Source organism: Sus scrofa, chromosome 15 (assembly GCF_000003025.6).
Source record: "Sus scrofa isolate TJ Tabasco breed Duroc chromosome 15, Sscrofa11.1, whole genome shotgun sequence".
NCBI classification, from domain to species: Eukaryota; Metazoa; Chordata; class Mammalia; order Artiodactyla; family Suidae; genus Sus; species Sus scrofa.
This window is the reverse complement of record NC_010457.5, coordinates 40,029,578-40,043,520: the sequence shown is the minus strand read 5'-3', so window position 1 is coordinate 40,043,520 and position 13,943 is coordinate 40,029,578.

Genomic DNA, 13,943 nt, shown 5'->3' with positions numbered 1-13,943 from the left:
ACTTGGTTGTACAGCAGGAATCATTACAATCTTGCAAATCAAATATACTTCAAAAAAACTTTAAAGAAAGAAAAAAAAGTTTAAATTTCTGATATACCCCTTGCCCCTTGCCCCTTGACTGTGAACTTCAGGAAACCACTTAACTTGACCAAGTTTTTTTCTTCATCTGTAAAACCTGAAAACCAATCCCAAGTGGGCTTTGCTTGGAACAATCCATAAGCAACCCTGTGGCTGATAGGCCTAGAGGAGTGAACTTCCACAAGGATGAAACGGTCACCAGCATCTAACTCTTGAAAGGGCCGAGTAAATATCGAAGACCACATAATCAGGACGATGAAACAGATCCTTAGAGACATGAATAACATTAGCAGTTATTATTTCAGAAAAGCGAGGATAAAAATAAACCCAGATGGGTATAGCCTGAATAGTATGTCAGAGGTGAGGTACTGGAGATGGGGCGTCTCAAAGGAACAAGAGTTTTAAAAAACAGGATGAGGGAACTGACAGCCTAGAAGGGCCTAGGAGAAGCAGGACTCATGGACAAGCCCAGCTCTAGACCCTACATGCCTTACTGTTTCAAAGCATGAAACATTTCCCTTTAGAGGACCATGTTGGAGAGTGATTAGCATCCTTGAAGAAATGCAGGTCTGGGGCAAGGCAAGGAGCGAGAACATCTGACAAGCAAGGCAATATATAAGAACAATTTGAAAAAGGAAAGGAAGGCAGTGCAGAAGAGAGGGAAGTGAGGAATGAGGGTCTGGGTCAAATCAAGAAGCAAAGTGCAGGAGTTCCCATTGTGGCTCATCAGTAACGAATCTGACTAGTATCCGTGAGGTTGTAGGATTTGATCTGGCCCTGCTCAGGGGGTTAAAAATCAGGCATTGCCATGAGCTGTGGTGTAGGTTGCAGATGTGGCTTGGATCCTGCATTGCTGTGGCTGTAGTGTAGGCCAAAAGCTGTGGCTCCTATTTGACCCCTAGCCTGGGAATTTCCAAATGCTGCAAGTGCAGCCCCAAAAAGAAAATGAAAAAAAAAAAATAGCAAAGTGGAAGCATCATGGTCTGGATAGTTCAGGGGAAGGTACACGGAGGCTGGGAGACATATCTTGAGTTATAGCCATTAATGTCAGAAAAAGGAGGTTGGTCCTAGGCCTAATGCGTAAGCATTTTTGCTCCCCTCAACCTTGCTTTTTGCCAGATGGTCTCACCTTCATAAAATGTCCAGATGCTTATCTTTTTTTTTTTTTTTTTTTAGGGCCACACCTGTGGCATATGGAGATTCCCAGGCAGCTAGGGGTCGAATCAGAGCTGCATCAGCTGGCCTATGCCACAGCCATAGCCACTCAAGATCTGAGCAGCATCTGTGACCTATACCATAGCTCATGGCAACGTTGGATCCTTAACCCACTAAGCAAGGCCAGGGATCTAACTTGTGTCTTCTTGGATGCTAGTCAGATTCCTTTATGCTGAGCCACGACGTGAACACCCAGATGCTTATCTTTATGATGAAGAATGTCCTGCTGCTTTTTTAACCACTGGTATGTCCTCCTTAAGATGTAACCTGTGTTTTACGTGCTGTTTTAGCAAGAATAGAACCTTGTAATCACTGTTTTTCCTCTAAGGGTCTTGCCTGTGAAGCATAAAATTTTCCTCTTACCCGTCTCTTCCAGAAAGAAGTTGAATTGCTCTGATGACTAAACTTTAATTAAAGCTTTATTCCCAGGAAATATAATGTTAATTTTCTATCTCTAATGTGGCATTTCTCAAAATTTGGTCCTTAGGCAATAGGCGTCTTTTCTAGAGAACTCATTAATGTTCACATTCCTAAGCTCCACCTTAAACTCACCAAATCATAATTTCTGACCAGGAAATTTGTGCATCTTCTAATAACTTTTAATAACATCTGAGGAATATTTTTTAAAATTCTGCCCCCCACCCTTAGAAACATAGAAGTATTAACAATATTCTTATTTTGAGACAAACAAATTGAAGTGTGCAGACACATAGCTAGGAATTACTTCTGTTCTACCTAGAGCACTCAGAGGTATCTTTTAAAACTTCAAGGCAGATAGCACTAATAGCCTGTTTAGATCTTGTGTGTGATTGTCATGGACTTAATAAAATCTGAAATCTGTGCCCTACCCCATAAAATCCCCTATATTTTTGAGCCTTCTTTCCATTGATCTCGTCCTGTATACACCTTCAATAATACCTAGCTAAACAGAACTCCAAGAATCCACCAAGTTTGTAACTGTCCTCTGGGCTTTTGCAGAGCTTTTCCTCCTGCTTGAACATTCTGTTCTTGCCGGATTGTCTATGACTTGTGTTATGTATCATCAGTATCCAGCTTGTTGCTTTTTGCTGAGATTTATACTGATCCTCTTTATATAATACTTGAATGGAAGTCCCCCTCCAAAAAAGGAATTTTTATTTATCCTATTCACCATGGCATCTAGAACAATATCTGGCATACAGGGAGCCCTCAATAATTTTTTGAAAAAAGGAACTATTCCAACTTCTTTCTTCTAAAGACGAATTTTCTTGTTTCTCTTCCTCCCAACAGCACCCCTGTTTAGAATGTGCACACAATGGGAGCAAGTCTCCATCCCTTATCATCTTATCCTATATAACTAATAATTTCTTAAGCATGCATGTCATTCAGAAGACTAGAAACACTTTTAAAAAACTAGTGTATTTAGATGTGGCAGAGGAAATGAAGATTTGCTAAGCCTCAGGGAGTATTCAAATGATAGTTGAGTAATAGCTGAACTATAATATGAACTCAATCATGAAGTTTTTATTATTTTTTTCTAGCCATGTTAGGCAAACCACAGCTGGTAATAAGGAAACTGGATGACATATTTCATCCAGACTTGAATGGAATTGTACAGGATATAAATGGAAGGGAAAAATCTAAGGATTGGTGAACAGTTTGATGAAATGTCTGACCATATAAGATGCAAAAAGAATCAAAGTTGCATTCACTGCTAGTTGAAATGATGTAAAGATGGAATCCTCCTAACATGAGAAAGGGATTCAATGAGACCAAATTGTTAAGAAAGCTATAAACAGTGTTTTAGTGATGTAGTCTTAAAGAAGGGTGTCATTACACTTGAATCTCTGAGCCCTAAGAAATATGAGAATAGAATTCATAAGCACTTGTAAACTTGCTGAAGTATGTTATAAGCCACTTTAGATGTAAGCTTTTTCTTTTTTTTTTTTAATTTTGAAAGAGTTCAGAGATTCTCAAAAGGGTCTGTGGCACAAAAATCCCTGGAGAAAATTATCCTAATTTATAGTCCTTTATAACTTAGTCACTTTTAGAAATTCATCAGTCCAAGGCCTTGTCTAAAGCTTCCATTCTGGTTCCCACAGCTCTCATGGTGTAGCCAGCCTCCCTTTGACCCAGTGAGTCACTCCTCCACAAGCCCTCACCTCTTTCCACAGAGCCCTGGGAAACTAACTCATGGTTTCCATCAGCAAAAGGTCCTCTCTGATTCTGTCCCTCTCCTTCCTGTTCTGGTATAAATCAAATTGGAGAGGTTTCAGTCCAAGATGGTAGAAATAGGAGGCCCCTGAAGACCCTGCTTCCTGTGGACCCACAAATCCTCAACCAACATGGAACATTTCCTTCCTGACATAAATGCAGGAACTTGCCAAGCAATTCCTACCCATTGGGTGAACAGGAAAAACCCACATCAAAAAAGCTGAACCACATGTGCCATAAACTTTATCCCTGGCAGAGGGATATATAATTGGGTGGATAATGATTTCCAGCTTCTCCCTGAGTGAAGGGTTTGGTGCCACCATACAGCAGCCAACTTTTAAGACTTCCACCTAAGGGATCATGTCCCAAATAGCTAGCGTGAAAGCCAACAGGGCTTGTGATCACAAGACCAGTAAGACAACAGCAAACAACAACAATAAAAAATTCGTAACAGGCTCCAGAACTGCTATGGCTACACCCACAAGGCTCAGTGGAAAGGCAGCAGGCAGAAAGGTCCAAATCCTAGGTTTTCCCTGTACAAAACCTATTTGCATATCTTAAGAGCTACAGCCTGAGGGTCAGGATTATAATTTAACATGATGAGGGGACAGCGGCAATCCTCTCTAGAAAGAGGGAAGGCTAACAGTCATCATCTTTGTGTTCTCCCTCTGCCCCACTCCTGTTCACCAGTGCCCACTGAGCTACATTGGGAACTTGGGAAAATTTTTTATTTGCAGATGACATGATGCTATATAGATAAATCCCAAAATCTCCACCAAAGAGAAGAAGCTGTTATAATAAACGAGTTCAGTAAAGTTGCAGGATATAAAATCAATATATAAATAATAGTAATGTCTCTAAACACTAACCACAATCTCAGTGTGATAAAGATAACAACTCCCTTTGTAACTACATCAGAAAAATATGTGGAATAAATTTAACAAAATAAGTAAAAAAATCTGTATCTGAAAACCATAAAACAATGTTGGGAAATAAATTTAAGCCATAAAAAAATGCTAATGGTTTGGGCAAATATTGTTAAAATGTCCCTACTCTACAATGCAATATACAGATTCATTGTAATCTCTATCAAAATTCCAATGGCACTTTGCACAGAATTAAAACAAGCAATCTTAAAATTTGTATCCATTCACAAAGGCCCCAAATAGTCAAGGCAATATTGAGAAAGAAGAACAAAGCTGAAGACAGCATACTTTGATTTCAAACTATTACAGAGCTGTATTAACCAAAACAGTATGGTACTGGGATTAAAAAACACTTAGATCAATGAAACAAAATAGAGAACCCAGAAATAAACCATGCATATATGAGCAATTCATTTATGACAAGGGGAAAAGAATATACAATGGGAAAAAGACAGTATCTCCAATAAATAATGCAGGGAAAACTGGACAGCCAATGCAAAACAATTAAAACTATACCTATAACTCACACCATATTCAAAAATCAACTCAAAATGGATTAAAGACTTAAACTTAAGACAGTAAACCATAAAACTTCAGGAAAACAGAGCTTAAAAGTCCTTGACTTTGGTTTTGGCCATGATTTTTTTGTACTTAACACCAAACACAAAGATAACAAAAGCAAAAACAAGTGAGACTACATCAAACTAAAATGCTTCTGCACAGCAAAGGAAATCATCAAAAAAATGAAAAGGCAACTTACAGAATGGTAGAAAATATTTCCAAGCCACATATCTGATAAGGAACTAATATCCAAAATATCTAAGGAACTCACACAGCCAAGTGAAAAGCAAAGAACCAAACTTTAAAAGTGGGCAGAGGTCCTGAAAAGACATTTCTCCAGAGAAGACAAATGACCAATAGGTACATAAAAGAGCTTGAATCACTAACCATCAGGGAAATGCAAATAAATACCACAATGATATATCACCTTATACCTGTTAGCGTATCTGTTATCAAAAAGATAATAACTGCTGGTCAGGATGGAGAGAAAAAGGAATCCTTGTATACCACTGTTGGCAATGTTAACTGGTCCATCCACTATGGAAAACAGTATGGAACTTCCTCAAAAAACTATGTGAGAACTACCGTATGATTCAGGAATTCCACTTCTTGCTGTATATTCTAAGGAAACAAAAATAAGATCTCAAAGAGATTTCTGTATTCGCATGTTCATTGCTGCATTATTTACATGGCCAGGGCATGGAAACAACCTACATGTTCATCGAACATAAAAGATTAATACATAATCTATATAGTTATAGACATATAGCTATATATATATTATAGATTGCATACATATAATTATATACATGTCTATTTTATAGTTTATTTTATGCACATATTCATTGTGAAATGAGTCCCACCATCTAGTTAATATAGCCATCACACTCCACATGTTTTTTGTATGTCAGAACAATTTAGTTCTCCTCTTAGCAAATAACAATTATATAATACACACACACCAGGGGATTATCCAGATATAAGAAAAAAAAAACCTACCACTTTTAAGTTTTCAAGTGAGTCCCCAGCCCTACTCAGTAAACTTAGGCTACGTTTCCCTAGCCAATTTTCTCTCTTCTCAAAGACAATTGTTTCACAGCTTCTCCTTTACTTATAAACTTAACAAAATTACCCTTTCCTCTCTTACCAAACTGCTCATTTTTAAAAGTATTTTTAATGTATCTTCACTTACATTCTTTGATTTCCTTAATATAATGTTGGATAAACTTTCCTTGTTCCTATCTAAAATCCAAACCTGCAATTGTGTAATTACACCTACACAAAGATTTTGCTCCTACATTTCCCCATATTTTTAACTTTCTATTTTTCTGCAATAATATTCCCATCAACCTTCAAGTATCTCCCATTTAAAAAAGTTGACCTTGTAACTCCCACTGTGGTGCAACAGGATCTGCAGCATCATCTCTGGAATGCTGGGACAGGGTTTTATCCCTGACTTGGCACAGAGGGTTAAGGATCCAGCATTGCCACAGCAGCAGCACAGGTTGCAGCTGAAGCTTGGATCTGATCCCTGGCCCGGGAAATTTCATTTGCCCTGAGGTGGCCAAAAAAGAAAGAAAAAAAAAAAAAAAAAAAAAGAGAGAGAGAGAGAGAAGAAAAAAAGTTGACCACACTTCACTATACAACAGAAATTGGCACAATATTATAAATCAACTAGACTTTAATTAAAAAAATAAACATTAGAAAATATTTTAAAAAAGTTGACCTCAATTTTTACCTATGGTGACAAAGACTTATTTCATTCATGTCAGGAGTAGTACCCCTGGAGTTCCCCTTGTGGCTCAGCAGTTAACTATTCAAAACCAAACATTACATTCACAAAAAATGGAAAGAAAAATACTCAAGCACAAAATAAATGGAGGCCATCCAACAAAAAAAAAAAAAAAAAAAAAGAAAGGAAGAATGGAAAATCATAGAATCAACTGGAAAACAAGGTTTAAAATGGCAATAAATAAACATCTATCAATTATTACCTTAAATGTCAATGCACTGAATGCTCCAATCAAAAGACACAGAGTGGCTGATTGGATAAAAAAGCAAAAACTTTCAATCTGCTGCCTACAAGAAATTCACCTTAGGACAAAGGACATATATAGATTGAAAGTGAGGGCATGGGAAAAGACATTTCATGCCAATGGACAAGACGGGAAAGCAGGAATTGCAATACTCATATCAGACACAAGAGACTTTAAAACAAAGGCCATAAGGAAATACAAAGAAGGACACTATCTAATGGTTAAAGGATCCATTCAAGAAGAGGATTTTACAATCGTCAATGTATATGCCCCAAATATAGGAGCACCTGGATACACACAACAAATATTAACAGACATAAAAAGGAGAAATTGACAGAAATACAGTCATAGTAGGAGATTTTAACTCCCCACTCACATCAATGGACAGATCCTCTAGACAGAAAATCAATGAAGCAACAGAGATCCTAAAGGAAACAATAGAAAAGTTAGACTTAATTGACATTTTCAGGACATTACATCCAAAAAAATCAGAATACACATTCTTCCCAAGTGCGCATGGAACATTCTCAAGACTTGATCACATATTGGGGCACAAAGCTAAACTCAACAAATTTAAGAGTATAGAAATTATTTCAAGTATCTTCTCTGACCACAATGGCATGAAACTAGAAATCAACCACAGGAAAAGAAATGAGAAAAAACCGACTACATGGAGACTAAACAGCATGCTACTGAAAAACCAATGGGTCAATGAGGAAATCAAGAAGGAAATTAAAAAATACTTTGAGACAAATGATAATAAAGACACAACCCCTCAAACTCCATGGGACACTGCAAAAGCAGTGCTCAGAGGGAAGTTGATAGCAATACAGGCCTTCCTCAAAAAAGAAGAAAGATTTCAAATTGACAAATTAAACCACCACCTAAATGAATTAGAAAAAGAAGAACGAAAAAACTCTCTGGATTTTTAAATGTCCGAAATGTCCCTATTCCTAGGCTCAGTGCTTCCTCATCTTCTCTCTCTTGCTCATTCTCATTCTCTCTGAGTTTCGCATTTTAAAATATCATTTCAAGAGAGTTCCCATTATGGCTCAGCAGGTTAAGAAACCTACCGACATGGTCTGCATGAAGATGTAGAATCCATCCCTGGCCTCACTCAACAGGTTAAGGATTAGGTGTTGCTGCAAGCTGCAGCATAGGTGGCAGATTCTTACTGTTTCTGGCATTGCCATAGCTGTGGTGTAGGCCATCAGCTGCAGCTCAGATTTGATCCCTAGCCTGACAAACTTCTATATGCCACCACTGTGGTCCTAAAAAGGAAAAAAAATTAAAAAAATATTTCAAAATATATTTGATGCATGAGTGGGAAAATAAGAAATTATGGTAGACTTAATCAAAAAGTCACAATTGTGTCTTTATTGTAGGTTAAGATCCTAGGAAGAAAGGATAGTTTAAGAAATTCTGGATGGGGAGTTTCCATAATGGCTCAGCAGAAACGAATCTGACTAGCATCCATGAGGACACAGGTTTGATCCCTGGCCTTGCTCAGTGGGTTAAAGATCTGGCGTTGCCATGATCTGCGGTGTAGGTCTCAAATGCAGCTTTGCAGCTCAGATCTGGTGTTGCCATGCCTGCGGTGCAGGGCAGCAGCTACAGCTCTGATTCCACCCCTAGCCTGGGTACCTCCATATGCCCCAGGTGTGGCCCTAAAATTAAGGCAAAAAAAAAAAAAAGAGAGAGAGAGAGAAGAAGAAGAAGAAAAATTCTGGACAAATCATTCAGAACTAGAAGTTTGAAACTTAAAGGAGTCAAATGATTGCATGCATATTATCTTGACTCCCAAGTTTGAAGTCATTTCTATTCATGTATGAAACTGTCTACTCAGCATCTCTGGACACATAACAGACATCTTCAATTTGTCAAGTTTAAAATAGAACTCTTGACTCTAATATTATATGTTCTTCACTATAGAATTAAAAAATAAAAAATCTGCCTAATCTATATTCTTCTCCTTCTTAATAAATCGTACCATCATTTAATCAGGCCAAATGTCTAGGAAATAGTATTTCCTTTCCTTCTTTCCTGCCAAATCAAATAGTTCTATTAGCTCTACCTGCAATGCAGATGCCAAATCTGAGCAATTCTCCCAACTTCTACAGCTTATGTCTGACCATTTCTCATCCTAATCCAAGGCATTTTCAACTAACTGTTGTACAGTTTATATAGACTCTTCCCTAGCATTTCTGATTTACCTCCTGCCATCCTATGGACAAAGATCTTTCAAATACATAGACTACATCACTACTCTGCTCATAATCTCCAAAACATTTCCATTGCTTGTAGAACAATACTCAAAATACTTACCAAGAGAGAGGAAACTCTGCTTGCCCTGGGTACTGTAACAAACATATCCTTGGTCTCATGATTTTAACTACTCTGGTTTATTCACTGTCCCATAAACACAAAGTTCACTTTTACCTAGAATTCTGCACACATGCTTCTTCTGATGCTTTATTTCTTCCTTAATGTCACCTCTTCAGAGAAACTATTCAGAGAGCATCCTATGGAAAATACTTGCCCAGGGTTTCAGTATCTCTATTACCTTGTCTATATCGTATTTATGTTACCTTTGTTCTTTATATCACTATATATATTTATCAAAATTTACTTTGTTATTTATGCATTATCACTCTTCTCCAGTAGAATATACACTCAATAGATTTGTTCACAATTATATCCCCAGTCCCCAAAACAGTGCTAGGCATAGAGGATATTTCCAATCAATTATCTGAAAGAAGCATCAACATGAGATTGACACTTTCTTCAGGTATCCTGCTAAAGATTCAGGTAGCAAGACTTCAAGATGCAGCCTTGTTAGTTTTTAAATATGAGCTATTTAAGGCTAAAACTCAAGGTTAGAGCTAAGAACATGATTAATCTCTTAAACAAAATGGGTTATTTCTGATACTACAGCTATATAATCCTGACATTGCTAATACATTACATAGATCATGTATACTCTGGACATGGAACTCCTGGTTGAATATATAATATGATTGTCATTATATATTAAATCAGTAACCTCCTTACTCTTTTGATTCTATTTTGTATGCATAAATGTATTTTAGCAGCACAAGAAAATTTATGCATAAGTTTGCATAAACACACATCATTGAAATTAAAGTTTACCAAATATTGATTCTATATTTATGTATTCTCAGCTTTTCTACTATATTGTATTATACTCTACTCTATTTTAATCTCAGTGTATTTCATTTCTAAAATATTCTTCCAAAGTAATTGACTATATAATGCAAAAATGTTTCTCAAACCATAGTTTACAAAGCACTGTTGGTTACAAGAGAGTTTAAATAAAGGAACAAAAACAAGTAAGTTTCGTCTCAAATCTAAAGAAAGAACTCTAAAGACTTCTCTACATCTCCACCACCCCTAATCCTTTAAATTAAAAACAAGAGATGATGTCTTGTATGCTTGTGGTTTTACTCATCTTTCAACTACACATTTTGTTTGGTGGACCTCAACTTAAATCAGGTCAAGGAAATACAGGATCCAATATGCTTATTTTTTTAGCTCATTACATTCAATTTAATCACCTATAAACATTTTAAATCTTTATTTTAGTTCAGGTTTCTAAGAAACAAAGCTATGGAAACGATGCTATAAAAGCTGCAGGTGCTGGAGGGCAAGGACTGAGCATAGGCTTGACTACTGGACAAAGCCTCTGTTGGTTTATTTAGAAGCTCAGAAAGGAAAGAATTGTCTGCCCACTTCTATGCAGATTTGAAGAAATGTCAAAGTGAACACTGAAGGCCTTGAAAAGGCCAGATGATTGTTGAAATTAAAACAGTCATCATCTGAATTTGCCTTGAGTATCTCTTAAAAAAAAAAAAGTCAATGACAAAGATGATTCAAAAATCTAAATGCAAACATATCACCAGTTCCACAGAAAGAAGAGAGTCATTTGAGATACAGAATAAGGTTTTCTTTTAATTTTGAAATAAGTTGAGGGGGGAGGGGTTGAGTGTCAGAGGGAAGCTGTAGTATTTCTTTTTAAACTAAATTTATTGCATGTTTATAGATACAGATAGAGTTTTAATACAGAGAAAGGGAATCATTTTGAAGGGCTACATTTAATCATCTCTAAGAGAGATTCATTTAAAGTTGACAGTCTCAAGATTTAGTAGTGAGAAAATGAACTGATTCTCAATGCCTGTCACTAAGTTCATTATCTAGTAACAACTCACGAGTTATTAGAAATTTTATAAATACAGAATTTTCATAAATTAAATTTTTGTACTTTTTGTTTCATTATTTTCTCTTTTGAGCACATTGTCTTTCAGAAAGGCGAAGCACAGTATGTAGATTAAAATAATTCATGTGTCCTATGTAAAATAGTACAAAGTCCACATAATGGACCTACGAACACACTCAAGGTAGATATACTTACACACTAAAGCTTTTGGAATGTTTAAGCAATAAATGTACATCTAATTTTTGGACATGATTAAAGAAAAAGCCAAATTATACATACTCTTTTCCTTCAAGAGAAATCACAAATCTTGATGTCCCAAAAAATATTTTAGCTACACTCTGGCAGGAAAGTATTGATGGATAGTTACAAAGGAATCATACAATCCTACTACAAACTTCTTACTAGTATTTAAAACAGTAAGAGCAACAGAACACTTTTCCATCCAGACAGCTCTCCTAGTGATCATTTATAAAAAGAGAAAATGTACAATGTGGTGCAGGCATTTGGGTTTTAGGGATTTACATTGTGAGCTTTATCTTGGAAATATTAACGTGATTTGCTACACATTACATTAGTGCCTCCACACATGTGATCTCTTGAAATTTAATACATGATTTAACTAATAATCTAATCTGCTAATAAGTGACCCTAGTAACACTGCATTAGAAATTTTATAATACTTAAACTTTGAACCTCAAGTTAAGAGGGATGATGTTTCCATGGCTTTCCTTAAATTGGTATTACTTGGTAGCAAAGGAAAAGCTATGAGAGGGCAGCAAAGATGACGGATTTAAATGAGATCAAGCAAACCTCATCCTCCTCATTCTCTGGTTGAGCCTATACATTCAAAATTAATGCCATTTTCTATGATTCATTACTCTCAAAATTCAAATAAACCTAAGATGATTAACACTTTAAGATGGCATTTGCCATTAAACCTCATATGAGTTTTTAATCCTTTCCTAAGTGAAAATAATTGGGGGAGGAGATAGGACCATGAGGGATCCTGCATCCTGAGAGAATATTCTAAGTGTTCCAATTAGGACGTCTACGTAATCACCATGAAACTTGGCCCTTAGTGGTTTCTGGAGATTGAATTTTGAGGCTAGATAAGAATTAAAAAAAAAAAAAAGATTTGAGCATCTTAAAGGATTTTCAAAAAAAAACTCTCCTGAAATTCTTAAATAAGACATAATTCACAAGTATTATGTTTATCTTACAGCAGACAGGTATAAGTATGTATTTGTATTATACTGGTGGGAAAAAATGCATATATCTTCATTTTCCTAAAGAAAGCTTCTTACAAAAGCAGGCAGGCCAAATGTCAAGCAGACATCATCAGGTTTACTGTGACTTATATTTATCGCTCACTTTTATTGGTATGGGGTGGAGGCGTTTCCACTGGAAAAACACATTCATTCCTCCTGCCTCATGAGTTTTTCTTTTCTCATGAGAGGAGGAAGGACTTGGGTCCTCTATCTGGGTTGGTCCTGTTCGGGCATCAACCCACTCCGAATACACTGCTATTTAGTGCATGCTCTCCAAGTTCAGGCTTTGCAGACAGAGTCCATGCTTTCTAGAGATGAAATGGGCAACTCCCTGCATTGCCTGGGTTAAGGACTAGAAAAGCCATCAATTCTCAACACAGAAGAATCATCTTTCCCCCCAACCTAATCTGCAACATGGTGATTTGTTGGATTTTGCCCATTTCTTAGTTGATCCAAGTGTAGGTAGTAAATGTGGCTATCAAGCCCACACATTATGCATAGGATAGGATGCTTCCATATTAGATAAAGAGTTAAATTTTGGATCAAAATAGCCTACAGGGTGTCTTTTAGTGGGCCCAGGATTGGTCAAGCAGGCTTTAGCATTGGACATTTGAATAGAGTCCTTGCAGCATGTGTCCACCTTCTCCAAGGTAAAAGCCTGTGTTTTCCCATGTGTATGGCTCTTCCACAGAAACAGAGATGAAAGGTGTGCCACGTAACAGCAGGTGGCCCTTGACAACAGAAGCAATGCTGGTTTTAAAGTAAAGCTTTAGAAAGACTACAATGAAAAGGAAAAACATTTTAGTTCCTCTACAGACTCTCCTTGAGTAGCAGATCATGACCATGCCGGCTTATTTCAATGTGTTTTCAGTTAGGTGGGTAGATTCTGGAGAGACTGTAGAGTAGAGCTATTTTCATAGCAAGGTCTGGGAAAAGATGTCTGAGTTCAAATTCCAGTTCTGTCACTTTGACCTGTGACCTTGGGCCAATGAATAAGACTTCCGTATGTTAGGGTTTTTTTTTTTTTTTTTTTTGTCTTTAAAATAGGAATGTTGATGATAATATGAAATACCCTCCTAGGCTGCTTTGAGACATGTTAAGCCACATATGCAATTTTAAAAGTGATAAATAGGAAAGCCTTACTAAGCAGTAGCTATTGCATTTCCACTAATGCTAGAGAGAAATAGTAAAGTACTAGTTTATACTGTTCACATTAAGAAAAAATAGACCATTCTAGATTGTACAGAACTACTACCATTATTTTTAAGTGATGTTCAGAATTTCCTTCAGGGCTGATACACAGCAATACTAAAGGAGGAACTGAATTTACAGGCGATGACCTTTAGTCTCCATCTTACACATGGTCTTAAAGTAGCTTTCAATTTATTCTGTAATTTCTGCCCACGGGTTAATATTTCAAAGACCCAATCTA